At 44.2% G+C, this 27,243-nt stretch overlaps 1 protein-coding gene and 1 long non-coding RNA gene across 2 annotated transcripts in view; both read right to left on the bottom strand.

Annotated features, from left to right (window-relative positions):
• Positions 1 to 27,243, bottom strand: part of fam172a (family with sequence similarity 172 member A) — an 820,821-nt gene that overhangs the window by 597,067 nt on the left and 196,511 nt on the right.
• Positions 5,209 to 27,243, bottom strand: part of LOC119970517 — a 49,488-nt gene continuing 27,453 nt past the window's right edge. The window contains exon 2 of the long non-coding RNA XR_005461636.1: positions 5,209 to 5,343. This is a non-coding gene — a long non-coding RNA (uncharacterized LOC119970517). The remainder of the gene's footprint in view (positions 5,344 to 27,243) is intronic.

Here is a 27,243-nt window from a genome sequence, read left to right as displayed (position 1 = left end):
CTATGCATCACATTAAACTGAATCAAGCTGAGCTAAGCAGAGTAAGGAGGTGGAGTTGATCCTGTGAAGAGCCTCACTCTGCAACCCACCCAGCTCCCTATCCCACTTTCTTTTTACCTCATAGATCATAGAATTTACAGTACATAAAGAGGCCATTCAGCCCATTGAGTCTGCACCAGTCCTTACAAAGAGCACCCTACTCAAGCCCACATATCTACCCTATCCCCATAACCCCCACTTAATGGAGCTTTCTCCACTGACAAAATCCGACCATAAATATCCGATATCTTCCCCTCCCCCAGCTCAACTAGCGAAAGGACCCTGTCCAACAGAGAGGGCAAGGATTTCAAGGGGAAGGAAAGAATCTCCTTGCACAAAAAGTCTCATACCTGAAAAAACATAGATTAGACTTTGGAAGTTGGAATTTACCCCACAAATCTTCAAAACCGGCAAACTTCTCCTCTATAAACATGCCACCAAACCGCTCCAACCCCTCCTTCCCCCATGACCCGAATGACGAATCCAAAACAGTCGGAACAAAGCAATGATTTCTGCAGATTGGGGTTAACATTGACATGGCACCCAATTTAAAATGTTACCTGAATAGTCTCCATATGTGCGTAGTGGCCACCACCACCGGGCTTAAAGTAAACTTTGTGTGGGAAAACGGAAGCAAAGCCCTAATCAAGGCTCTCAAATTCATACCCTTATCAGCACTAGGCTCCATCTGCCCCCATATGGAAATCGGATCTTTAAGCCAGCCCCAAACTTTCACAAAGTTTGCAACCCAGTGGTAAAATAACAAATTTGGTCGCACTAGGTCCCCTGACTGCCTCCCACTCTGCAGAAGCGTCCTGCAAATCCATAGGGTCTTGCCTGCCCAAATAAAAGAGGAAATCGATTAATTAATCTTCACAAAGAAGAATATGGGAAGGAAAACTGGGAGACACTGAAACAAAAGCCTAGGAAGGACATTACTTTTTATCGACTGGATGCTGCTCATCAATTACAGAGGGAGGTTGTCCCATTTCTTCAAGTCAACCTTAATTCTATTTAGCTAGTAAAATTAATTTTATGTGAGACCTAGCCGTGGGCCACCCGGATTGCCAGATAATGAAAGTTAGCTCTTACTAAGCGAAAAGGCATCATCCCCAAATTGGCATCTCTCCCAGGGGAGTTCACCGGAACCTATTCGCTTTTGTCCAGATGCAAATTATACCGAGAAGGAGTCAAAACTCCGAAGTAGCTTATCCATCTCCTCTATATTGGTAAGAGGATCCGTTATATACAACAGCAGATCATCTGCATACAAGAAAACCCTATCTTCCCTCCCTCCCCTCTTTATTCCCCTCCACCCTGTTGACAACTTCAATGCTTTTGCCAGAGGCTATATTGCCAAGGCAAACAATAGGGGGTCAAATGGGCAACCCTGCATCATACCTCTATTTAACTGAAAGCATTCCAAGTTGAGGGCATTCGTTAAAACACACGCGGGGAGCTCTGTATAAAAGATGGACCCAGGATATAAATCTAGGCACAAACCCAAAGATTCCAAGGATCTCGAACAGATACTCCCATTCCACCCAATCAAATGCCTTATCAGTGTCCAATGAAATAATCACCTGTGATTCAGGGAGTTGAGAGGGGGACAAAATAATATTAAGCAGTTGGCGTATGTTGGCTGAAAGCTGCCTGCCCTTAAAAAATCCAGTCTGTTCCTCCAAAATCATCTCCGGAAGGCAGAGCTCCAAGTGCATTGCCAAAGCTTTCACCAACAGCTTAGCGTCTGCGTTCAATAACAAAATAGGGTGGCATGACCCAGACTCTGTTGGATCCATATCCTTCTTCAGAATCAAAGAGATCGATGTCTGCAGCAATGTAGCCGGTAATATCCCCGAGACAAGGAAACATTGAATATATCTAACAACAATGGGATCAGCTGACCTGCAAATTTCTTGTAAAATTCTATCGGGAACCCGTCCGGGCCCGGAGCCTTACCCGATCCATTAGACCCATACATTTCATGATCTCCACTGGGCTCAATGGGAACTTCAACTCTTCTCCCCTCTCTCAATCTATCATTGGTATAGACAAGCCATCCAAAAATTCCATTATGGACAACGTACCCTCCAGGTGCTCAGAATTGTAAAGTCTATAGTCAAAGGTCTCAAAAGCCTTGTTGCCCTTCCCCAAGGAGACCAACCTGCCATTGGAGTCCTTCACCTGTACTATCTCAGCCTCAGCTGGTGTGCTAACAGGCAACTTGCCTTCTCCTCATATTCATCAAATGCCCTCCTCGAGCATCGCAGCTGCTGTACCGCCTTGTCCGTCGAGAGCAGCACAAACTCCATCTGTAATTTCTTCCTGCAAAATGCATTTTTTAAAATTGTGATGTGAGCATCTCTGGCAAGGTCAGCCTTTATTGCCCATATCCCACTTGCTGTTGAGAAAATGCTATCATGCAATGAAATGGTGTGGTGTTGCTAGGAAGTTCCAGAATTTTGACCCAGTGGCAACTAAGGAACAGCAAAATATTTCCAACACAGCATATTGTGTGACTTGGAGGGAATTTTGCAGATGGTGGTGTTCACATAGGCTTGTTGCCCTTGTTATTCTAGGCAGTAGAGGTCGCAGAATGCAAGGTGCTGTCAAAGAAGTTTTAAGGAAATTTAGCACCACCAATTCTGTGACTTGCACTCTCTTTCAGTATGGTTTCACAAAGGGAACACAGAATCAGTAAATTTATCCTGTTGTGTTTACGGATTTTATAGCAAAATGTCCTGTCCCAGAATCAAGTAGTATGAATGTCTTCAAACCAGTTTGCAAGGACCTTGTATAAGTTGTCAATATTGTACACAAGGTTATTCTCTTTCATTCTAAGAAATAAATCATTCTCTGTAAATGAGTCTACCGGTTAAAAAAAACTAGTCAGCAATGTTTAAGAAATAATAGCAAAGTAGTATGAAAATATATCATGGTACTCAAAACAGAGTTGCCTAAATGCCAATTTAATCTATTCATCTGAATGAAACATATTCATTCTAAATGAATATATTTCTTCATAGCTATTATGCAGATCAGCAAGTAGTCCCCACACTTCACTCCTCTGCCCATGAAAACGAGGGCAGTCTATAACACAGAGCCAGCTAACCAACAAGAGCTATGACAATATTAAAGCATAGTTGCTTGAAAAAAATATAAACATAAATTAGGAGAGCAGTCTAAAAACCTTAATTTTAATTATGATCTTATACTTTCAGAAGTGACCTTAATTTATTGAACATTGCTGCTTATGATCTTTGATCTGCCTGAGTGCTCAATCTCTCCAAATTATTCTGGGTGGTCTCCCATCAGGATTCAGTTATCAGTCTCTCCCCATTGGTTGCCTGCCAAGGATTCACATCAGCTGTGGTCTTACATACATCTGACAACTTTATTAGCTCACTCAAAAAGTACTCTATGCTTCATCATGCCATATATACCTTCCTCAAACAACTGCATTTTTTGGTTGACTTAGAACAAATAATTATACAAATACTTCAGCTGTTATCCTCTGTAATAAGGTCCAAATGAAGAGAAAATTCACATTACATGTACGTCAGAGCTAGGTTTTCATGTTCAGGCTCAGAAAATCAATTCTGGATTGATTTTTGTGTATATATCTTTATTGTCAGAGGATTAATTGATGAATTTTTCATTTGATGAGTCAGGTGGAATAGGCTCGAAGGAAGAGAGTGAGAAGAATTCTAATGTTATTGCTTGAATCTTGGCAACATTTTATCCCTGAATTCTGACACCATCTTTCTCAATTTTCACTCATAATGGTTCATCATATCTATTTGCAGCAAAACATATACAAATTTCACAAGGCAGAAATAGAAGTCTAATACATGGAAGTATCCATTTACCGATAATTTGATAATAAAAACCATATAATGAAGGTGAAGTAGTCTTCAACACCGTTAATTTATCCTTTATTGTCAAAATGTAATTTATATCTTTAAAAAGATTGAAACAATACTGTACAATTAATTTTTGTTATTGCGTCACCATAAATATTGCTGTATTTCTGCAATCAAAATGCAAAGTGCCAGACAAAACTATCGAATTTCTCAGGATATGTACACTGCTGCTCAATATGATGACTTGATACTTATTCTTACTCAACTGGAGGAGGGGATAATCATTTATTATTTTACCATTGTTTTTAACAATCTATGCACTGACATTTTTTGTGAACGGCACACAGTGGAAGAGTTTTAAGTCTCAGTTCCAGTACTAAACACTGCAAATTATCTTTTTTTTGGTCAACAGTCTCTTCTGGCTAACAAGATGTGGTGCAAAATCGTTCACCTCAAGATAAAAGTTCGACAATTATTCTTGCCATAAATGCATCTGCTACAGAATCGCATTTGTACAGGAGTCTTTAACACACTGGACAGGAGTTTCTTAACTCATTATAGCTGGACAAGCAGTTCATTGGGCTAGCAGCTCGGAGAAGCTGCCTGCCATTCTTAATTAGATAGAGGACCTGGCAGCGCATTCTTAATTGGTCACCATCGATAAGATTGCTACTGCAGTCCTGCCGTCCTCTGTACAGGCTCAGGACCTACAATGAGCCTCAACATTGGGACTTAATTCCTGGCAGCAAAATCCCAGCCACTTATTCACATCTCCATTTGAACTGGATGGGTGAAATGGTAGAAACATGGCAAAAAGAGCTGCTGATTCACAGAATGCATACAACAGTGATCTAACCAAAAGGGTCACATTGTCAAAAACAATGTATCATTGGAACCATTAAACTGGATTGTCTCTAATTGCATTCAGATCATATTTACTTATATTCTAGATCTCTTTAAGGCATTGTATATGGAAGTCCAGGACCTGAAATACAGTTTCTGATCTTTGTCTGAACAATTTGGTCAATTTAGCAAATTCAGTGAAGCACCATATCACATGACTCACGCAAAGTAAAATATCTTAGTGACACTGGAAAAAATCAAGGCATCACAGACACAACACACGCTATTTATACACAGCTTTACAAAATTTGTTTTAGATGCAAATTGTTTGCTTTGTTCTTCCCTGCCAAAAACTTATTCTTAGTCATTTACATTCCACAGTTTTTCCTCCAGGTCCCATGGTGGATTCATTATATTTGCTTAGGATGCAATTACATTCCTTAGTCTTCTCTCTTTCCTGTTCTTCTCGTTGTTGCCGTTGGTGTGATACAGCACCAGGGACATTTTTCAGACTAAGTCTCCCGTGATCAGCTCTTTAAATAGTATATAATGAAGGTTGCAGTATTCTTCAACATATTCTTAATTTATTCTTCTTTTGCTGAAATGTCAATTAAGTTTTGGAAAAAGGCTTTAAAAAGCAAACCTACGCTATTAGTGCTTCATGTTATGCTATCCGTTAGGGTACAAACCTGACCAACTGAACTCTGAGCTCAGCATCAAAGTGGTCTAAAACCTGTTCCACGCAAAGTAGGGTGAAAAATACAACTCCCATGATACTTTTTCTCTTTCACACTCATGCACAGAATTGTCAACAAAAGCTGAAAATCCCTCACACTCACGATAACATTTTCAACACTGGTAATGATGGCAAAGGTCATGCCCAAATATAGAAGCCAGATTGTGCAGGGAGAGCTTCACAGTATATTAGTATTAAATAAGCAGTCTTATGCACCAATTTATCAGTTCATTTACAGAACTGTTAATAATAATAATCTTTATTGTCACAAGTAGACTTACATTAACAATTAAGTTACTGTGAAAAGCCCCTAGTCGCCATATTCCGGCGCCTGTACAGGCACACAGAGAATTCAGAATGTCCAAATTACCAAACAGCACGTCTTTCGGGACTTCTGGGAGGAAACCGGAGCACCCAGAGGAAACCCACGCAGACACGGGGGAAACCTGCAGATTCCACACAGACAGTTACGCAAGCCAGGAATCGAACCTGGGACCCTAGAGCTGTGAAGCAAGAGTGTTACCCACTGTGCTACCGTGGTCCCAGTTATGCAGTTTTGTTAATATATTGTCCACAGTATTCCAGGTGTGGTATTACCTGTAGAATTGTAGCAAGACTTCCTTATTCTTGAATTTCAATCCCTTACAATAAAGGCCAGCATACCTTGTGCCTTCCTAATTGCTTGCTGTACCTGCATGCTAACTTTGTGTTCCTTATACCAGCACACCCAAGTTCCTTGAACAGAAACATTTACACATTTTTATATTCTGATGGTCAAAGTGAATAATCTCATGCTTCCACACATTATACACCATCAGTCACATTGTTGCCCACTCCCTTCGTCCATTTACTCTTTGCAATCTCTTTGGGTCTTCCTCAGAGTTTGCATTCCTACCTAAATTTGTATCACCAGCAAGATTAGATATATTGAACTGGATTCTCCATTTGGAAGACTATGTTCTCCCACTGGAACTGAATCGCTTCTGGTTTACGCTGGTGCTAGGAATGGCGCCCAGAAGATTCCCTCTCACTTGTCATGCAAGTTTATGCATGGCATGGAACACAAGGAATTCCATTCCGAGTCCCAATACAAGTCGCATTTTGAGCAGGCAGCCTGATACCAAGATCCATCTGGTGGCTGCCGCCAACCTCCCCCCAACACAAATCTTGCTCCACTCCCCTGCTGACAAGTAGGGACATCCTTTGTGCCCCCCCACCTCAGGAATTGCTTCCCCCTCCCTCCACAGCACAAACACACCCCCATATCAGAGACTTCCCCCCACCACCACCAACACCATCAGTCAGCCTGCCTGGAAGCTATAGAGCAGTCCAGGTAGAAACAGTGAAAGATCACTGTTTTTTCACTCACCTATCCCTCACACCTGCCTCAGACAGAGGTGTAGAAAGCAACAGCTGTTACTTCATAGAAAGCCATATCACAAAGCTTGCACAAACCTATGCCTGCATGAATCCCGGCATAAAGGGCCGGACAATCATGAAGTCGTGGAGAATCCGGTGTCTAGCCCGCTAATAGGATGTAAATGAGTTTAAGCCCGCATCAGACACTCTGCTATTGGTGGCAGGCGGCAAAGAATCCCCGCATTATTCTTGATCTCTTCATGCAAGTCATTACTATAGATTGTAAGTAGTTCAGGTCCCAGCACAGATTCTTCAGGATCTCTAATCACAAATTACTAACTTGAAAAATCACAAATTTATCCCTACTCTTTGCTTCCTGCTAGATAACTCATCCTTTATCCATGCTACTATATTGTCCCATGTATTAACCTTCTGTGTAACACATTATTGATTGCCTTTTAGAAATCCAAGCACACAATTGGTGCTCCTTTATGTATCCTACAACTTACATCTTCAAAAAACTCCAATAAATTTGTCAAACAGGAATTTGAATTTGATTTGTCACGAGGTACAGTGAAAAGTATTGTTCTGCATACAGTCCAGACAGATCATTCCACACATGAAAAAACATAGGACATGCATAAACACACAATGTAATGTCCATGTTGACTTGTTCTACGCTTTCGAAGTGCATTGTTAAGACGTCCTTAATAACCTTACCCAACAACTGATGTCAGGTTAACAAGCTTGTAATTCCCTGTTATCTTTCACCCTTCCTTCGTGAATAGTGGTGTTACATTTGCTAACTTCCAATTCGCTGGGACCATTCTAGGATCTAAGGAACTTTGGAAAATCCTAGCCGTGCATCCACTATCTCTACAACCATCTCTTTTAAAGTCACATAATGCAGGTCATTAATTCCTGTGATTTGTCAAGATTTTAGTCCCTTAAATTTCTCCAGTACTTTATCTCTGCGGAGGTCATTTCTTTGCCTGCAACCCCCCCCCCCCCCCTATCCCCCCCACTTCACTCAACACCTGGAAGAGGCACAGAATAGAAAGCTACCTTCCAGCCATCTCCATATAGCTGCAGAGGAAGAGATCTGGAGATAAGGTGAGACTCTTCATGCCTTGCCATTGAGATGGAGATGGGTGTCTCATTACTATCTAGTGACAGAATTATCACACAACCATGGCATACAACACTCATTCGTGTTGACCAATGTCAGCAGTCATTGAAATTGGAGATCTGCACAATGTTGGCGTAACACTTTCACGGTTCTAACTGAGGTACTTCATCTTCCACAGGACTTTCAAGCGTCCCATATGAAGTTTGTTTTTAATTCATCCATGGGACTTGAATGTCACTGGCAAAGTCAGCATTTATTTCCCACCCCTAACTCCCTTGAAAATGTAGTGACGAGCTGCTTTGTTGAACCTCTGCAGTCCATGTGGTGTAGGGACACAGTGTTATTAGAAAGGTTACACCAGGATTTTAATGCAGCAATAGTGAAGGGATGATGATACAGTTCCAAGTCAGAATGGTGTGTGCCTTTAGGCGAATTTGGAGGTAATGACGTTCCCAGGCATCTGCTCCTTGCCCTCCCAGGTGGTAGACGTCGCAGGTTTGTGAGATGCTCTTGAAAGAAGCTTGGCAAATTGTTGCAGTACATCTGTAAATAGTACACAATGTTACCACTGTGAACTGGTGTGACTGTTTAAGGTGGTAGATAGAGTGACAATTAAGCTGGTTGCTTGTCCTGAATGGTGTGAAGCTTCTAGAGTGGTGTTGGAGCTGCATTTATCTAGACAAATGGAGAGCATTGCATGACACTTCTAACTTGTGCCTAATCTTTTTTAAAAGTACTTTTATTGGTCTTTTCCAGTTTTTACAGAGTAACAGATCAAGTGTATCTGGTATTTACAAACAAATTTGAGTCTTATTTACAATGGTTTTTGCATGAGATTCCCCTCCTCCCTCCTCCCCTTCCCCCATTGGTAGTTTAGTTCCCCTCTGAGTGTTGCCCTCTACCTTGGGCACCCCGGATTGTGCTCCGCTTCTTTCTGCTGGGGTCTTTAGTTTTTTTTGTTTTGGGGGGGGGGGGGGGGGGGAGAAAGGTGCCTTCCCTTGTCTTCTTCCCTCTCTTGCGCCCACCTCATCTCTTCCTAGTCGCCTTTGGCCTTGAACAGGTCTTGGAACAGGCTGATGAATGGCCCCCACGCTTTGTGAAAGCCCTCGTCCAACCCTCGGATGGTGTATTTGACCATTGCTAGGTGGAGGAGAAACGCCAGATTTGCCAGCCAGTCTGCAGCTGTGGGTAGTGCTGCTGGTCGCCAGCCAAGCAGATTCTCCGGCGTACGATTAGGGATGCAAAAGCCAGGGTGTTGGCCCTCTTCCCCATATGAAGACTGCCACCCTCACCCCCACAACCCTGGACATTGCCTCGAAGAAGGCAGGCCCAGAACATGTGGGCCTGGTTGGCCGGGCCTCCCTGGCACCGTTCACATTTGCCCTCCACCTCCGGGTAGAACCTACTTATTTGGCTTCTAGTCAGGTGGGCTCTGTGCACCACTTTAAACTGCATAAGGCTTCACCTAGCGCAGGTGGAGATGGAGTTGGCCCTGCTCAATGCTTCGCCCCCGAGTCCCCAACCCACTGCCGTCCCCAATTCGTCTTGCCATTTCCATCTAGCTTCGTCCAGTGGTAGTCTTGCCCTGTCCAGCAAACATCTGTATAGATTCCCATAGTTTCTACCCCCTCCGCTTACTATGCATGTTGATCAGTTTGTCTAGTAGAGTGTCTCTTGGGGCCCTGGGGAATGTTGCTGACTCCTTGCGAGAAAGGGTTTAATTTGGAGGTGCCTGAGCCCCTTGTCCCATTGGCAGGTCCAAGTCCTCCGTCAGCTCGTCCAAGGTCGCGAGTCTGTCCCCTACGTAAAGGTTTCTAACCGCTAGCGTCTCCCTGTCCTGTCTCCATGTTTTAAAGGTGGCGTCAAGCATGGCTGGCGGGAATTTGTGGTTACCACAGATTGGGGCTATGGAGGACAGCTCGGCTAGACAGAAATACTGCCTCATTTGGTTCCGCGTCTTCAGCGTGGCTACCACCACTGAGCTGGATGGGAGGATGGGAGCACTGCCGTGGCCTTGCAGGAGGATTCCTCCAGCCTCACCCATTCCATGTGTGGTTCTCGTACCATTCCCTCACCTTCTCGGCTGTGGCTAGACCGCTCATGTTTTTCCTCCTTTGCAGTGTCAACTTAGGGAACTTCTGGTACCACACAAACGGCATAATGATTTGTCTACTTTGTGAAAAGGGCCTTGGGGATGAAGATCAGGATGGATCTCAACTGGAAGAGGAACCTCGGCAGTCTGTTCATTTTGATCATCTGCACTCTCCCCTCCAGGGTAAGCAGGAGTGCATCCCATCTATGTAGGTCCTTTTTTACTGCCTCTGCCAGACTGGTCAGGTTCCACTTGTAGATCTGTAACCAGTCTTGGGCTATCTGGATCCCCAGGTACCAGAATTTGTTTTGGTCTAATTTGAATGGTCCCTCCAGCACTGTCCCTCCCCCCATTCGGGTTCACCGGGAATGCCTCACTCTTGCCCAGTGTTGAGTTTGTAGCCCGAGAAGCCTCTGAACTCTCTCAGAAATTGCATGATTTCCTGAGGCTGCTCTGTGGGTCCAGGATGTAGAGGAGCACGTCATCTGCATAAAGCGACACTGTGCTCTCTGCCCCCTCTTTGGATACCCTTCCAGCTTTTCGCATCTCACAGAGCGATCGGCAGTGGTTCGATTGCCAGGGTAAAGAGGAGCGGGGACAGTGGGCATCCCTGCCTTGTGCCTCTGTGCAGCTGGAAGTATTCAGAGCCGGTGCTGTTGGTCCGTACGCTCGCTTTGGAGGCGTTGGACAGGAGTTTCATGCACGAGATGAATCCTGTCCCCAGCCCAAACCGATTCTGTCGAAGGCCTATTCTGCATCCAGGAAGACTATCTCCTCTGGTGTTCACTCCCAGAAGGGGTCACTATTACATTCAGTAGCCGCCTGATGTTCGCAGTTAGCTGCCTACCCTTGATAAAGCCCATCTCGTCCTCTGCAACTACCTCTGGTATGCAGCTCTCCAATCTCTTGACCAGGACTCTCGAGAGTATCTTCGTGTTTACATTAAGTAGCAAAATTGTCTATATGATCCACATTTTGTCGGATCCTTGTTTTGTTTTGGAATCAGCGGTATCATGGCTTGTGTTAACATTGGAGGCAGGGCGCCCCTTGCTAGCGAGTCAGCGAACATGTCCCGTAGGTGTGAGGCCAGGGCTGGTGCGGATTTCTTATAGAAGTCTGCCGGGAACCCGTCAGGTCGGTGCGTGTCAATGTTATGGATTTCCGCCATGGTCGTTTTTATGAAGCCTGTGTCGTCCCAGTTGGCCGCATATACATTAACTAGAACTGCCTTTGCTCCGTCTAAGACACAGCTGACCATGACTTACCGTCGCCCTTGGTCCGTAACCGTCTTTGTCACAGTGAACCTCGTCCTCTTACTAATCAATATGGCTACTCCTCTAACCCACGTCCCATAGCATGAATGGTCCGTCTGTCCCACCCAGCTCTTTCTTACCCGCAGTCAGTCCTTCTCCCTCTGGTGCGTTTCCTGCAGGAAGAGAATGTCGGCTTTCAGATGGGCGAAGACTCTGGATTTTTTCACCGGCCTGTCCCCCACCGTTCCAGGTGATAATCCTGGTGGGGGTGTTTTGTCCCCCCCTCGCTCTTGCGGGATCAATCATACTTACCTGGTGGATGCGTCCCTGCACTCCAGGGTTTCTCTTTGTTGGGGAGCAGTCTAAAATGGCTGTGGTTGCCTTCTCACCACGGGGTCGGGCCCCTGCACTCCAGGTTTTCCCTTTGTTCAGGGACCCTCCAAAGTGGCTGCATGCGGCGCCATCTTGTTTCTTCACACTGTTCCCTGCTTGCTGAAGCCCATACGAAACCCAACTAATTTTCCTGCTCTGTTCCTCGTGTTCCATCCTCCTTCCCTGTGTCACCCTTTCCCCGTGCTTTCCCCGTCACCAACCAGGCGCTCCCTCCCCGCTAGGAGAGCGCCGTGGTCCCCCTTGCTCTCTGTCTTCCTGTGCTAGCTATTTTTGCTAGTGTGGTAGCTCCCCCTCCCGGGGCTGGTCTAGCCCCTTCCTTATGTCCGCTGACCGCCCCTTTACCCTGTTAAAAGCCCCTCCTGCCTTCCCCTGTTCTCGCTTCCCTCTAAGACCCAGTCTTATCTTTATGGAGCAAGTCACCGCAGTCCTGTGCAAACATGGTCACTGTGTAATGAGTCTTTTGCTCTTTCACAGTCTTTCTCTGCACAACTCCCATCGTTGTCATGCCTGTCCCTTCTCCAGGTCACTGATTCTGGTGAATTCATTCGTTTCCTCCAGGGAGTTAAAGTAATGTTTCTTATTTTAGTACCTGACCCAGAACCTAGCTGGGAACAGCATACCGTTGTTCTACAGCGCCGATTTCACCTGGTTAAAATGGCCCTGCATTTTGCTAGTTCCACCCCAATGTCCTGGTAGATTCTGATTTTTCCCAGGTGTTCGCGTTTGTCTGGTATGCCCACCGGAGGATCCTCTCACGGTCCTGATATCAGTGGAGCTTTGCAATATCGCCCTCGGCTTCTCCCCGGCCTTAGATTTTGGTCTGAGCGACCTAAGCTCTGTCGAGCTCTGGGGGTTTGGGGAAGCTGTCTCTCCCGATTAAGTTGTCCAGCAGTTTGGCAATGTAGTCCGTTGGGTCTTTGCCCTCGATACCTCGATACCTTCCAGCAGGCCCACGATCCGGATATTTTATTATTGAGACAGGCGAATCGGGATTATTATTTAAACGATAAAATATTAAAGCATGCCGCTGTGCAGAGAGACCTGGGTGTGCTAGTGCATGAGTCACAGAAAGTTGGTTTACAGGTGCAACAGGTGATTAAGAAGGCAAACGGAATTTTGTCCTTCATTGCTAGAGGGATGGAGTTTAAGACTAGGGAGGTTATGTTGCAATTGTATAAGGTGTTAGTGAGGCCACACCTGGAGTATTGTGTTCAGTTTTGGTCTCCTTACTTGAGAAAGGACATACTGGCACTGGAGGGTGTGCAGAGGAGATTCACTAGGTTAATCCCAGAGCTGAAGGGGTTGGATTATGAGGAGAGGTTGAGTAGACTGGGACTGTACTCGTTGGAATTTAGAAGGATGAGGGGGGATCTTATAGAAACATTAAAAATTATGAAGGGAATAGATAGGATAGATGCGGGCAGGTTGTTTCCACTGGCGGGTGAAAGCAGAACTAGGGGACATAGCCTCAAAATAAGGGGAAGTAGATTTAGGACTGAGTTTAGGAGGAACTTCTTCACCCAAAGGGTTGTGAATCTATGGAATTCCTTGCCCAGTGAAGCAGTTGAGGCTCCTTCATTAAATGTTTTTAAGGTTAAGATAGATAGTTTTTTGAAGAAAAAAGGGATTACGGGTTATGGTGTTCGGGCCGGAAAGTGGAGCTGAGTCCACAAAAGATCAGCCATGATCTCACTGAATGGCGGAGCAGGCTCGAGGGGCCAGATGGCCTACTCCTGCTCCTAAGTCTTATGTTCTCCTGGTCCTCAACTTTCCTCCTTAAGTTCCCCTGCCTGCAAGGTGACGATTCTGTCGCTCTGTTCCATGGAGGCCTTTTCCAGGTCGAGGATCGTCTCTCCTGTGTCGGCACCTTCTTCCCCAGCCCAACGATTGCCTTCTGCATGGTGGTCATCGGCTCTACCACCGCCATCTTGACCGCCACCTGGATTTCTATCCTGATTGCCTCCTTTATAGCAGTCAGCTATTCCACCCGTCTCCAGGTGGTGGGGGAAGCTGATGTTCGGGTCGTTGGTCGCCGTCTCTCCTGGTGGCTGGTGCCCCTTCGCCTCATGGTTCTGCCATCTCGTCTGCCTGTGGTCGTGGCTCTGTCCGCCGCTTCAGCCATCTCTTCGACCCCTCAAACTTCAGTTTGCTGGCGTCTTTTCTTGGATGCCCTCCTTTTGCTGTTGAGGGATTTTTTTTCCTTGAAATTTGAACAAAATTAGACTAAAAGTGCCTTTTTTTGTCCTGGTTTGGAGGAGAGCCACCTGATGTGTGTCCGCTCAGCACATCACCATCACCGGAAATCAACGTGTGCCTAATTGATGATAAGAAAGATTTTGGGGAGTCAGGAAGTGATTTGCTCACTGCAGAATGCAAAGCCTCTGACCTGGTCTTGCAGCCACAGTATTTACCTCGCTGGTCCAATTAAGTTTCTGGTCAATGGTAAACCCCAGGACGTTAATGGATGTTAATGGCATGTAATTCAGCAATAGTCGTGCTGTTGTCCAGAACTAGTGGACATAGTTTGAGGATAAGAGGTACACCTTATGTGACTGAGGCGAGGAGAAATTTCTTCATCCAGAGAGTGGTGAATCTGTGGAATTCACTACCGTAAAAAGCAGTTGAGCAAAAACACTGTAATTTCAAGAAGGAATTAGATATAGCTCTTGGGGCTAAAGGGATATGGGGGTGGGGTGGGGTGAAGACAGGGTCAGGGTATTGAACTTAGATGATCAGCCATGATCATAATGAATGGCTGAGCAGCCTGGAAGGGCTGAATGGCTTCCTTCTTCTTCTATGCATGTTTCTATATAAGAACATCATGGGGAGATGGCTAGATTCCCTCTTGTTGGAGATGGTTATTGCCCACAACTTGTTTGGCACAAATGCTGTTTTCCACGTCTTTCTTTAAAGGTGTTGCTGCACACGAACATGAATTGCTTCAGTATCTGAGGAGTTCCAAATGGTACTGAACACTATGCAATCATAGCAAACATCTACACTTCTGACCTTATTTGGAGTGAAGATCGTTGATGAAGCAAAAGATGATTGGGCCTAGAACACAACCTCACACCTGCAGTGATGTCCTGGGGTTTAATATTTTTTCCTTTGACTGATTTATGTTTAAATGATTGGCCTCCAGCATTCACAACCATCTTCCTTTGCACTAAGTATGATTACAACAATTGGAGACTTATCCCCTGGAAGCTAATTGACTTTTTGTTAACAGTTTCTTGATGCCATACCTGGCCAAATACTGCATTGATGACAAGGGTAGTCATTCTCATCTCATCTCTGGTAATCAGCTCTTTTATTTGAACCAAGGCTGTAATGAGGTGTGGAACAAACTGCCATTGTGGAACCCAAACTGAGTGTGAATGAGAAGGCAATTGCTTACTTAGTGCTGTTGGATATCACTATCAATTACAGCTTCAATCACTTTATTGATAATTTTTAAAAAAGATTTAGAGTACCCAATTCACTTTTTCCAATTAAGAGGCAATTTACCATGGACAATCCTGCACATCTTTGGGTTGAGGAGTGAAACCCATTCAAACACTGGGAGAACGTGCAAACTCCACCCAGAGCCGGGATCGAACCTGGGACCTCGGCGCTTTGAAGCAGCAATGCTAACCACTGCTCCAACCTGCTGCCCTCACTTTATTGATAATTGAGAGTAAACTGAAGGGGCGTTAATTGGCTGTATCCCATTTTTGTGGCCAGGACAAATCCAGACAATTTTCCATGTCGACAGGTAGATGCCAATGCTGTAGCTGTTCTGGAACAGCATAGCTAGCTGCACAATTTGTTCTAGAGCGCAACTCTTTAGGATTATTTCTTGGCTTTGTGTCGTTGCCAATGATTTACATCTGTTGCTCAAATATGATGAGTCTTCAAGTGTGAAAGCTATCCTATTGAAATAAGAGATTGCTGATTGCAGTGGGGGCATCGTAGCTCGTTGTTTACTGATTCAGGGGCTACTGCTCCATGCTTTTTTCTCCTGTGGAAATCTGAAGATGTAGCTCTTCAAATTTATGTGCTCCAGTATGCAGATGTTGCCATGTACAGGCTATTCTTAGTTATTGAAGTCAAGCTTCCATAATATGATGTCCTACTTGCATGAATCCTGTATCTTGGTCACCCAACAGGCTTACTAGCAGCATCAAGCTCTCCATACAGTGCATCTTTTGCGAGGCGATCATCATCTACTGAATGTAGCAGGACTGTAGAGCTTAAGATCAGATCTGCTGATTGTGGCATTCTGATCTATCCAACACATGCTGCCTCCGATGTTTAGCATGCTTGTAAGAAGAAGATCGCTTCTTGTCACAAGTAGGCTTCAAATGAAGTTACTGTGAAAAGCCCCTAGTCGCCACATTCCGGCGCCTGTTCGGGGAGGCTGTTATGGGTAGTCTTGTGTTATAGGCTTCAACAGGTTAGCATAAGGACTTAAGAAATTGGGGCAGCCCCTCAAGGCAGCACCACCATTCATTAAGATAATGGATGATCTGCCTGTGGCCTCAACTCCATTTTTCTACCTGCCCCCATTACCCTCAACTCTCTTGCAGATCAAAAATATGACCAACTCCGACTTGAATATATTTGATGATCCTGTTTCTACTGCTCTCTGCAGCAGAGAATTCCAAAAATGAATGACCCTCTGAGAAAAAAAATCATCCTCTCCTCATCAGACCGTTTATTCTAAAACTGTGCTCCCTAGTTCTAGATTCTCTCGAGGGGATACATCCTCTTTGCATCTATCCTGTCAAGGCACCTCAGAATTTTATGTTTCACTAAGATTAGCTCCAATGTGTGCAGTGCCAATTTGCTCAACCTTTCCTCATAAGACAACCTTCCAGTGATCAACTCCGAAACTGCCTCCAATGCAAGCACATCCCTCCCTCCTTAAGTAAGGAGACCAAGACCTCATACAGTACTCCAGCTACGGTCTTACTAATGCCCTGTACAGCTGTAGCAAGAATTCCCTTTTTTGTACTCAATCCCCCTTGCAGTAAAGACGAGCATTCCAGTTTCCTTCCTAATTATTTGTTCTACACATGCTAACTTTTTGTGATTCTATTAAGGTGACACAGATCCTTCTGTAGCATGGCAGTCTGTAGTCTCACCATTTAATTAATATTGTGCTTTTCTATTCATCATGCCAGAGTTGGGTTACGGGTATAGGGTGGATACGTGGGTTTGAGTAGGGTGATCATTGCTCGGCACAACATCGAGGGCCGAAGGGCCTGTTCTGTGCTGTACTGTTCTATGTTCTATGTTTCCTCCTGCCAACTTTTTTGAAAATCCAAGTCATGATGTGCAAGAGCTAGGTAGGGAAAAAGTTGTGCCCAGTTCAGAACCAAATGGAAACCTTCCAGTAGAAACAGAGGACAAAGTTAATGTATAAATTGTACTTTAGATCTGTCTTCACAAAGGAAATGGATGATGTGAAGGTTATACTAAAAGAGCAGGGAAGTTCTGGACAGGATGCAGAAAACGCACTAAAAAGATTAGTATTACTGAAAGTTGGTACATTATCTGGTGCACATCTGTTGTTCAGTGCTATACATGTATGGAGGTGGTGCGCAAAGAGTCATTCAACTGATCCTTGTGTTGAGGATAATCCTTGTAATGCTCGTCGGATGGCCTTATTTATTACAAGAGCACTTGTAGTTAAAGTTAGAAACGATTTATTAACTTTAACTGTGGGTAAACTATATACAAAACAATGGACTGATAACAGCAAAACTAGGCACAAGCAACCTTTTTTTCCAGCTCTCCAGTCAGTCTGAGGGGTGAGCTGACTTTTACATTAACTTATATACTAGTGAGATTCCTAGTGGTCATTCAGTGAATTACAACACAAACTGCATCCTCTTTCCTTTGAAAGAATAAATTAATACATTATCATTAGTATATTTACATGTGATATCATGAGCCTATGAGTCTAACAGTATGTTTTTTTTAAAGTTATAAACAATTTATTAACTTTAACTGTGGGCAAACTGTTTACAAAACAATGGATCGATAACAGCAAAATCATGCACAAGCAACCTCTCTTTTCCAGCTCTCCAGTCAGTCTGTGGGGTCAGCTGACTTGAACATTCACTTATATACTAGTGAGACTCCTAGTGGTCAGTTGGTGAATTACAACACAAACATGATACAGTATCCCTACAATCCTGTGATCAGAAGCAGAGTAAATTGGGTCTACATTCTCTGGAGTTTAGATGAATAAGAAGTGATCTCAATTAAATATTCAAGGTTATGAAAAGGGCTTGACAGGGTAGTTAGTGAATCGTCGTTTTCCCCAGATGCAGAATCTAGAAACAGGGGGCACAGTTTCAGTAAATGGGGTCAATCATTTCAGATTATGAGGAGAAATCTTTTTCACCCAAAGGTTTGTGAATCTTTGAAATTCTCCACCACAAAAAGTTGTGAATGCACCATTCTTGAATGCATTTAAAGCTGAAATAGGCAAATGTTTGATCTCTCAATGAAGGGATATGGGATATGGGAAGCGCCGGGAAAGTGGAGTTGAAGCCCAAGATCAGCCAAGACCATGTTGAATAATGAAGCAGGCTCGATGGAACATATAGTATTCTCTTTCTCCTGTTTCTTAAGCTCTAATTAAGAAGCAACGGTAGATATCGCAGAGGCATTGATCATAATATTTCAATAATTATTGGATAAAGGAGCAGTCCCAGTGAACAGGAAAGTTGCTTATGTTATGCCGCTATTCAAGAAAGGGGAGGGGGATAAACCAAGAAATTGTGGGCCAGTTTGCCTAACAGTGGTGGTGGGAAGTTATAGAAAACCATTTGTGGGCATAAAATAAATGTTCATTTTGAAAAGCTTGGCTTAATCAAAGGATCATGCATGGATTTGGTAAAGGCAAATCATGTCTGACTCATTTGAATGAATTATTTTCGGAGATAACAGAGAAGTTGATCAAGCTAGTGCATTAGATATTTGTACATTTGGACTTTCAAAAGGCATTCAACAAAGCCAATCAGGAGGCTTGTTAAGTAGAAGTTCATGGAATTCAGGAGGACATGGCAGTAGGAATGCAGAATTGATTCAGTAACAGGAGGTAGAGGATGTTCGAACTCAGATGACCAGCCAGTGAAGGACAGAATGGCAGCATAGCCTCTATATCCTTAAAAGCTTTTATTTACAGGTGCACATTATATATAAGCAACTCCATCTCCAAAAGCACAGTTTCAACCCACTCTTGAACCAACCTTTAAGGTTGTCAGTCATGAGGAATTAAGTGATAAAACAGAAAATGGTGTAAAAGCTCAGCGGGTCTGGCAGCATCTGTGGGGAAAGAAACAGAGTTAACATTTCGAGTCCATTGCACCAGAGAGACTGAACGGGACTAGCCATATTAATACTGTGGCTACCATAGCAGGTCAAAGGCTAGGAGTCCTACGGCAAGTAACGCACCTCCTGACCTCCCAAAACCTGTCCACCATTTAAAAGGCACAAGTCAGGTGTGTAATGGAATACTCTCCACTTGCCTGGATGAATGCAGCTCCAGCAACACTCAAGAAGCTCAACACCATCCAGAACAAAGCAGCCAGCTTGATTGCTCCCCCTTCCACAAACATTCAATCCCTCCACCACTGACAAACAGTGGCAGCCGTGTGTACCATCTACAAAATGCATTGCAGGAACTCGCCAAGGTTCCTTAGACAGCACCTTCCAAATCCACGACCACTACCATCGAGAGCATCTGATACCTGGGAACCCCACTACCTGGAGATTCTCCTCCAAGTCATTCACCACCCCGAATCGTAAATACATTGCTGTTCCTTCACTGTCACTGAGGCAAAATACTGGAACACCCTCCCCAACAGCACTGTGGGTATACCTACACCTCAGGGATTGTAGCGGTTCAAGAAAGCAACTCACCACCATCTTCCGAAGGGCAACTAGGGATGGGGCAATAAATGCTGGCCTAACCAGGGATGCTCACATCCAATAAGTTAATTTTTTTTTAATTTTAAAAGTAGGCGAGCACTCTGGAGACAGTGGCCATATTTCAGTTAGGTTTAGGATAGTTATGGAAAAGGATAAGCCAGGAATAAAGTTCTTAATTGGGGAAAGATAAGATCCAATTTGGCCTAAGTGAACTGGCAACAGCTACTTGCAGGTAAAACTGTGTCAGAGCAATGGGAGGCCTTCAAGGAGGCGAATGTGCAGGGAAAATATGTTCATGGACAGGCAAAGGGTGGGACCAAGACCACAGAACACTGGATATCAAGGGATATAAAGGTCAGGATGAAGAAAAAAAAGAGAAGTTTATGGCAGATACTGAGGGCTCAACAGAGCAGAGTTCCTGGAGGAGTATAAAAGTTGTGAAGGGAAAAGGAAATTAGGAAAACTAAGAGTGCGCATGAAAAAGCTTTGATGGGTGGAATAAAGGAATAGCCAATTTTTAAAAAAATATATAAAGAACAAAAAAGAAACTAGGGAAAGAGTAGGGCCAATTAGGGACCATATAGGTAATCTGCGTGTGGACCCAGAAGATGAGGGTACACTCCTCAATGGATAATTCAGTCTTCATAATGGAAAAGGACGATGCGGGTGTAGACATCAGGATGAAGGACTCTGAAACATTACAGGAAATTAACACAGATAGAGGAGGTACTAATAGGTTTAGAAGCTTTAAAAGTGAATAAATCCTCAAGATGTATCCCAGGCTGTTGAGGGAGGCAAGGGAGGAGGATATATCAGGGCAATGGCCGTAATTTTCAAGTCCTCTCTGGCAACAAATAAGGTGCCAGAGGGCTATTAACATTGTCTCATTGCTAAAAAAGGGAGGTTGGGATAGACTAGGAACAAAAACAGTACAGCACAGAAACAGGCCCTTCGGCCCTCCAAGCCTGCGCTGATGCCCGTCATGATGCCTGTCTAAACTAAGTCCTTCTGCACCTCCGGGGTCTGCATCCCTCTACAGTATTCCTATCCTATTCATGTATTCATCAAGATGCCTCTTAAACGTTGTTATCGTATCTGCTTCCATCACATCCCTAAGCAACACGTTCCAAGCACTCACTTATTATCAGTCTGTCAGTCTAATCTCAGTGGTGGAGAAATTTCGAGAAAGAATTCCGAAGGACAGAATATATCTGCATTTAGATAGACAGGGATTAATCAGGGATAATCAGAATGGATTTGTTAAGGGAAGGTCATGGTTTGACAAATTTAATCACATTTTCTGAGGAGGTAACTAGGAGTGTTGATGAGGGCAATGCATTTGTGATGGTCTATATGGACTTTACTAAGGCTTCTGATAAGGTCCCTCATGGCAGACTGGCCAAGAAAGTAAGGACCCATGGGAACCAAGGCAAATTGGATCCAAACTTGGCGGAGAGCAAGAACCAGAGGACGTTGGTAGAGGGATATTTCTGTGACTGGAAGTCTGTTTTCAGGGGGTTCCGCAGGGCTCTATGCTTGGCTCTTGCTATTTATGGTGTACATTAATGATTTGGATTTAAATGTAGGGGGTACAATCAAGAAGTTCGCAGACGACACAAAAATTGTTAGAGTGGTAAATATCGAGGAAGATAGCCAATATCCTCCTGCAGGTGGGCAGAGCAGTGGCAAATGGAATTCAACCTGGAAAAGTGTGAGGTAATGCACTTGGGAAGGATTGTCAAGGCAAAGGATTGCATTTTGAATCTAGGACTCTGGAAAGTACTGAACATTAGAGGGACCTTCGAGTGCATATCCATGGGCAGGTAGATAAGGTAGTTAAGAAGGTATTTGGGATACTTATCATTATTAGCCAAAGCATAGAAAATAATAGCAGGGAGATCATGCTGGAACTGTATAAAATGCTGGTTTGGCCATAACTGGAGTAATGTGTGCATTTTTGGTCACCACATTATTGGGCAGCACAATAGCATAGTGGTTAGTACTGTTGCTTCACAGCACCAGGGTCCGGTGTTCGATTCCTGGCTTGGGTCACTGTCTGTATGGAATCTGCACGTTCTTCCCGTGTCTGCATGGGTTTCCTCTGGGTGCTCTGGTTTCCTTCCACAAATCCCAATAGATGTGCTTGTTGGGTGAATTGGACATTCTGAATTCTCCTTCAGTGTATGCGAACAGGTGCCGGAGTATGGCGACTGGGGGATTTTCACAGTAACTTCATTGCAGTGTTAATGTAAGCCTACTTGTGACACTAATAAAGATTATTATTAGTAAGGATGTGATTGCACTGGAGAGGGTGCTGAGGATATTTATCAAGATGCTGCCTGGACTGGAGGAGCTCAGCCAAGAGAAAATTTTGGATATGCGGAGGCTGTTTTCTTTGCAGCCGTTAACGTTGTGAGGGGGCCTGATAGAGCTGTAAACGATTATTAGGGGCATATATAGGGCGGATAGGAGGGCACTTTTTTCATTACTGGAAGGGTCTGTAATCAGAGGAGCAGAGCTTTAAGGCAAGAGGTAGAAGGTAAAGAGGGGAGTTGAGGAGAAACCAGAGGGTGGGGGGAGTCTGGAACTCACTGCATGAAAAGATATTTGAGTCAGGAACTCTCTTAACATTTAAATATTTAGATATTCACTTGGATTGCCATAACCTCCACAGCTAAGAGAGATGTGCTGGAAAATGAGATTAGTGAAGTCAAATCTGTGTTGACCGGCATAGACCCAATGGACTGAATGGCCTCCTTCTGTCATATAAACCTCTATGAATCGATGGCTATGTATATGAAACTTGGCAATGGAGTAGATAGTGATGTAGACTTCAGGATGACACACAGAATAGTGAATTGATCAGGGGAAAAGTTGTTGGGAGTTCATTGTGGAGAAGTCTGAAATGATGTGCCTTCAGAGGACTAATATGGAAAGATAATATACTAAAGATAGCAAAGTTTTGAATGTGTAGATGAAAGGAATTGATGAGGTGAACAGCGTCTATGTACACAAATCCTTTAAGAGGAAGGACTTTCAGGAATGGTGTTAGGCAACATTTCAACACTCAAATGGTGGTATAAGTTTGAAACTTTTTTCCACAAATTATTTCTTCAATTGTTAATTTTAAATTTAGATCGACAAACTTTTGTTAACCAAAGGTATTAAGGGATATGGCACAAAGGTATGCATATGAAGTTAGATCACAAATCAACTGCGATCTCATTAAAAACAGACTCAAGGGGCTAAATAAACAATTCCTATTCTTTTGTTCCATAAAGGTGGCAGGACAAGCTGATAGGGTGCTTTTAAAAACATTCAGGTTACATGGGTTTATAAATAGAACACAAAATCAAAAAGATCATGCTCTAACTTTATAAATCATTTGTTAAGCTTCAGCTGGAGTATTCTAGCCAACTCCACACATCAAGAAGTGACCAGATATGAAGGAAGGCTGGAAAAGCTAGGACTGCCCTCCGAAGAACAAAAAGGTTAAGAGGTGACAAGAAGTTCTGACAGAGTAACTAGAAAAGAGCTAGTCCGTCTGGCAAGTGGGTCAGCAAGCAGATATAATAGATTTAAAATCACTAGCAAAAGATCTAGAGTCCTGATGTGGAGAAATATTTTCACTCAGACAGCTGTCAAAATTCAGAAAGCTCCACCAGGAAAGGAGTGCCAGTTGGGGACTTCTGACAAATAATTTGAAAAAGGAGATTGGACAGGGTCTTGAGGATGAAATAATAGTGTTATGAACAAAATACTGATGTGGGACTAAGCATGACTGCACTTTCAAAGAGCCAGAACAGGCATGATGAGCTGAATGTCCTCTTTCTGTGCTGCACATTTCTACAATTCTATGCCAATAATAGACTTCATATGAATTAAATGGTACAATTTTAAAGAGTGTATAGGAACAGAGACCTGCGGTGTATTTACACAAATCTTTGAAGATGGCAGGAGAAGCTGAGAAGGCTGTCAAATGCATATGAGGTACACAGCACAGAGGTTATGTGAAAAGACTGGAGCAACTGGGCTGTTCTGCTCAAGAGCAGAGAAAGTTAAGAGGAATTCAGATAAGAAGGTAATTGGCATGAAATGTTAACTCTGTTTCTCTCTCCACAGATGCTGAGTATTTCCAGCAATTTCTGTTTTATTTATCATTGAGAGTTAAGAGGAGATTTTATAGAGGTGTTTAAAATTATGCATGGTTTTGATAGTTCCTTCTTATGTATTCAATTTCTACTGGAAGAAGCGTCAATAACTAGGACTTAGGAAAATAAAAGTAGTTTTAAGGGAGTTAAATTGGCATTCGTGAACATTAGAAATAAGGTACAGTTTTAAGTGGGATCAATTTAATGTTTCAGTGCCTGGAAGGGTAAAACCTATAATTAGAATCATGCTGGACAAAGGTATTTGTATGTGTGGGGTATGGTTTCAATTCCAACTATGATTAAATTGTGCTTAAAGAGACTACAGTCTGAAGAGCAAGTAAACCAGCAGTGGTTGCTTAGCAACTGTGGCCTTGTAAGATAGAGCTTTTAATTTTAGTCGCGCTAATTTGACTGCAGTTGGGAGCTAGGTAGTGAGAGAGAATACAGCTCTCACAGCTTCTAGAAGCAGTTGGTTTCAGAAGGCTAAAGAGGGAATTACTCTCAGTCTTGCAAGAAGAAAAGCCATACTATGGAGTAAGGGTTGAGAAAACAGATACCAGAAACCTGAAGTCCAGCTAGCTAAGGAAACAAAAGAAATGAAGAGATTTTTCCAAGTCTGGAGTTAACAAAACAGAGCAAATTGGAAACCAGAACAGATTACTGTTCAGTAATGTCACAGAGTTGAAAAGCATTGGATCGTGAGAAGCCAGAAAGGTATTTGCAGTACTGCCAAGGATCATGAGTTACAGTTTGGGAGACATTATTGAAAGAATTGAGGAAATCGTTGGCTAGACTTTGGAGTTTGTGTAAAAACTTTTAAGACAAAGGAAACCTGACTTCTGGCGGCGCGCGTGAGCAGAGCGGTCGCGCTGGAGAGAGGCTCCCGCCAGTTGGCGGCACTTCGGCGTTTTCCGGGGGTTTTCCCGTGATTTCGCCGGTCGCAATTTCTTCGGCCGTTGGGGCTTGAGGGACGGGCGGCGGGTCGGGCAGGTTTTGAGCTGGTTTGGACCCCCGTGACCAGAGGAGCAGGGGGCGTCGAGCCCAAAGCAAGCGATGCAGGAGGAGCATGGCCTGAGGCGAGGCCTGAATCCAGCACAGATGTAGAGGGGTAGCCACGCACACTCGGTGGCCCCACGCTGAATATGAATGTTTGGGATGTCTGAAGTCCGGTCCAGAAGAAGAAATGTTTTGAACTTTGATTTTTGAAAAAAAAATGTTTATCTTAAAAAAAAAAAATTTTTTTAATTACTTTTATTATAATTTTTTTTAATTTAATTTTTTATTTTGTTTTTAATATTTTATTATTTTATTTTATTATTTATCTCGAGATTGAAGAAAGAAGAAGAAAAATACCAAGTGGTTAAGGGATGCCAAAAACAGCTGCGAAGAAGGGAGGAAATATGGGTTCGCAGCCAAAGGAGCAGACCAGCAAAAACACTGACAAGATGGTAGATGCCGGACCACGTGATGGGGCCGCACTACTTACAATGGAAAGGATGACTGAGGTGATGGCTGTGGAGCTGAAGAAGCAGTTTACGAGGCACATGAAGGCGTTGAGGAAGGAGATGGTGGTCGCACTGAGATCATTGGTGGAAGATGCAATCGCCCCGGTGAGGGCGGATGTGGAAAAGACATCGGCCGAGGTGAAAGAACAGGGTGAAAAGATGAAGGAAGTGGAGGAGGCCAGGTCGCAGAACAGACACCAGCTCACCTCGATGGGAGACGAACTACAGAGGGTGGTGGAGGTCAACAGAGGACTCCGAGCAAAGCTTGAGGACTTGGAGAACCGCTCGAGGCAGCAACATCTGAGAATTGTGGGCTTGCCTGAAGGGGCAGATGGCTCAAAGCCAACTGAGTACTTTCCCAAGAGGCTAGCGGAGTTGATGGGGGAGGATGAAGACCCCTCCCGGTATGAACTGGACCGAGCTCATCGGTTGTTAAGGCCGAAACCCAAAGTCAATGAGCCGCCAAAAGCAGTAATTTTCTGCTTCCATAAATATCATATGAAGGAGAATGTGTTAAACTGTGCAAAGCAGAAGCGGGAGGTGCAGTGGGATGGTGCTAGTGTTTGGATTTACGAGGACTTGACGGTAGAGTTGGCAAAGAGGCGAGCGGCATTCAGCCAAATGAAGGCGGCACTCTACAACAAGGGACTGCGATTTGCTTTGGTATACCCGACAAAGCTGAGGGTGACGTACAACGCCAAAGATTTTTATTTTGAAACGGGTGGAGGCAGCTGAAGCGTTCATGACGGCAGAAGGCTTGGGACAGAAGTGAGGAGTGGAGCTGGAAAATGTATAAATGTTATAACTTTCTTTTCACTGACCTGCATTGTAACTTACTTGACTTCACACTGTTATAGAGTTTAAGTTTTTGTTTGGTTTGATTGGCATTTTTGCTCTTTTTTTCTTACAACGGTTACATGTTATTTCATTGAATTGCATGGGCTAGATTTGTTTTTCTTTTTCTTCTGGGACTGAGTGGGAGGGGACAATATGCCTTTTCGGAGGAGAGGGGGACTAGCTAACTAAAGTCGACTAGTGAACGGAGATGAGGTGAGAGGAGGACTGCGGACATTGGAGCCTGGGTAGCAAGTTTCAATGGGAAAGCAAGTGGGGGGGGGAGAGAATCGATACTGGGTGAGATTTTTTTCGAGGGGAGGATTCTGGGAGAGGGGGTTCGATGTTAATAATCAAAAGGGATGGTTCAGGCTCATGGGGCAGGGCTCGGTGGTGGATAAGAAGTGGGGGGGTGGGGGTGAGAGACCCATAGTTAGGATAGTCACGTGGATCGTGAAGGGCCTGGGAGGCCCAGTCAAGAGGTCAAGGGTATTGGCGCATCTTAAAAGTTTGAATGCCGATGTAGCAATGCTGCAGGAGACTCACCTGAGGGTGAAGGACCAAGTGAGACTTAAAAAGGGCTGGGTTAGTCAGGTGTTTCATTCTGGATTTGACGGAAGAGCTCGAGGGGTAGCAGTAATGGTAAGCAAAAGGGTACGGTTCCAGATGGAGAAGGTGGTTGCAGATCAGGGTTAGGGTTAGGGTTAGGGGAGGCTAGTGGCGCTGGTAAGTGTATATTGGTCCCAATTGGGACGATGTGGGATTCGCAAAGAATGTGCGTAGGACCGTCCCCGACTTGGACACACACAAACTGATAGGGGGGGGGGGGAAGAGAACTGGAACGTGGTGCAGGAACCAAAATTGGACAGGTCACGGCCGCGCTCGCTAGTCCCGTCGGGGGCACAAAGGCGCTGGCTGGGCTAATGGTGGAAATGGGAGGGGTGGATCCTTGGAGGTTTCTGCACCTGAGTGAACGAGATTACTCGTTTTTCTTAGCGGTCCATAAGGTATACTCGCGGACTGACTTTTTCATGGTGGGGAAGGCGCTGTTGGCTGGGGTTAAAGGATCGGAGTACTCAGCAATTTCAATATCAGATCATGCTCCGCATTGGGTGGATAT

The sequence above is a fragment of the Scyliorhinus canicula genome, chromosome 8, assembly GCF_902713615.1.
Source record: "Scyliorhinus canicula chromosome 8, sScyCan1.1, whole genome shotgun sequence".
NCBI lineage: Eukaryota > Metazoa > Chordata > Chondrichthyes > Carcharhiniformes > Scyliorhinidae > Scyliorhinus > Scyliorhinus canicula.
The sequence above is the reverse complement of the archived record's forward strand: the minus strand, read 5'-3'. Positions and strand labels throughout refer to the sequence as shown.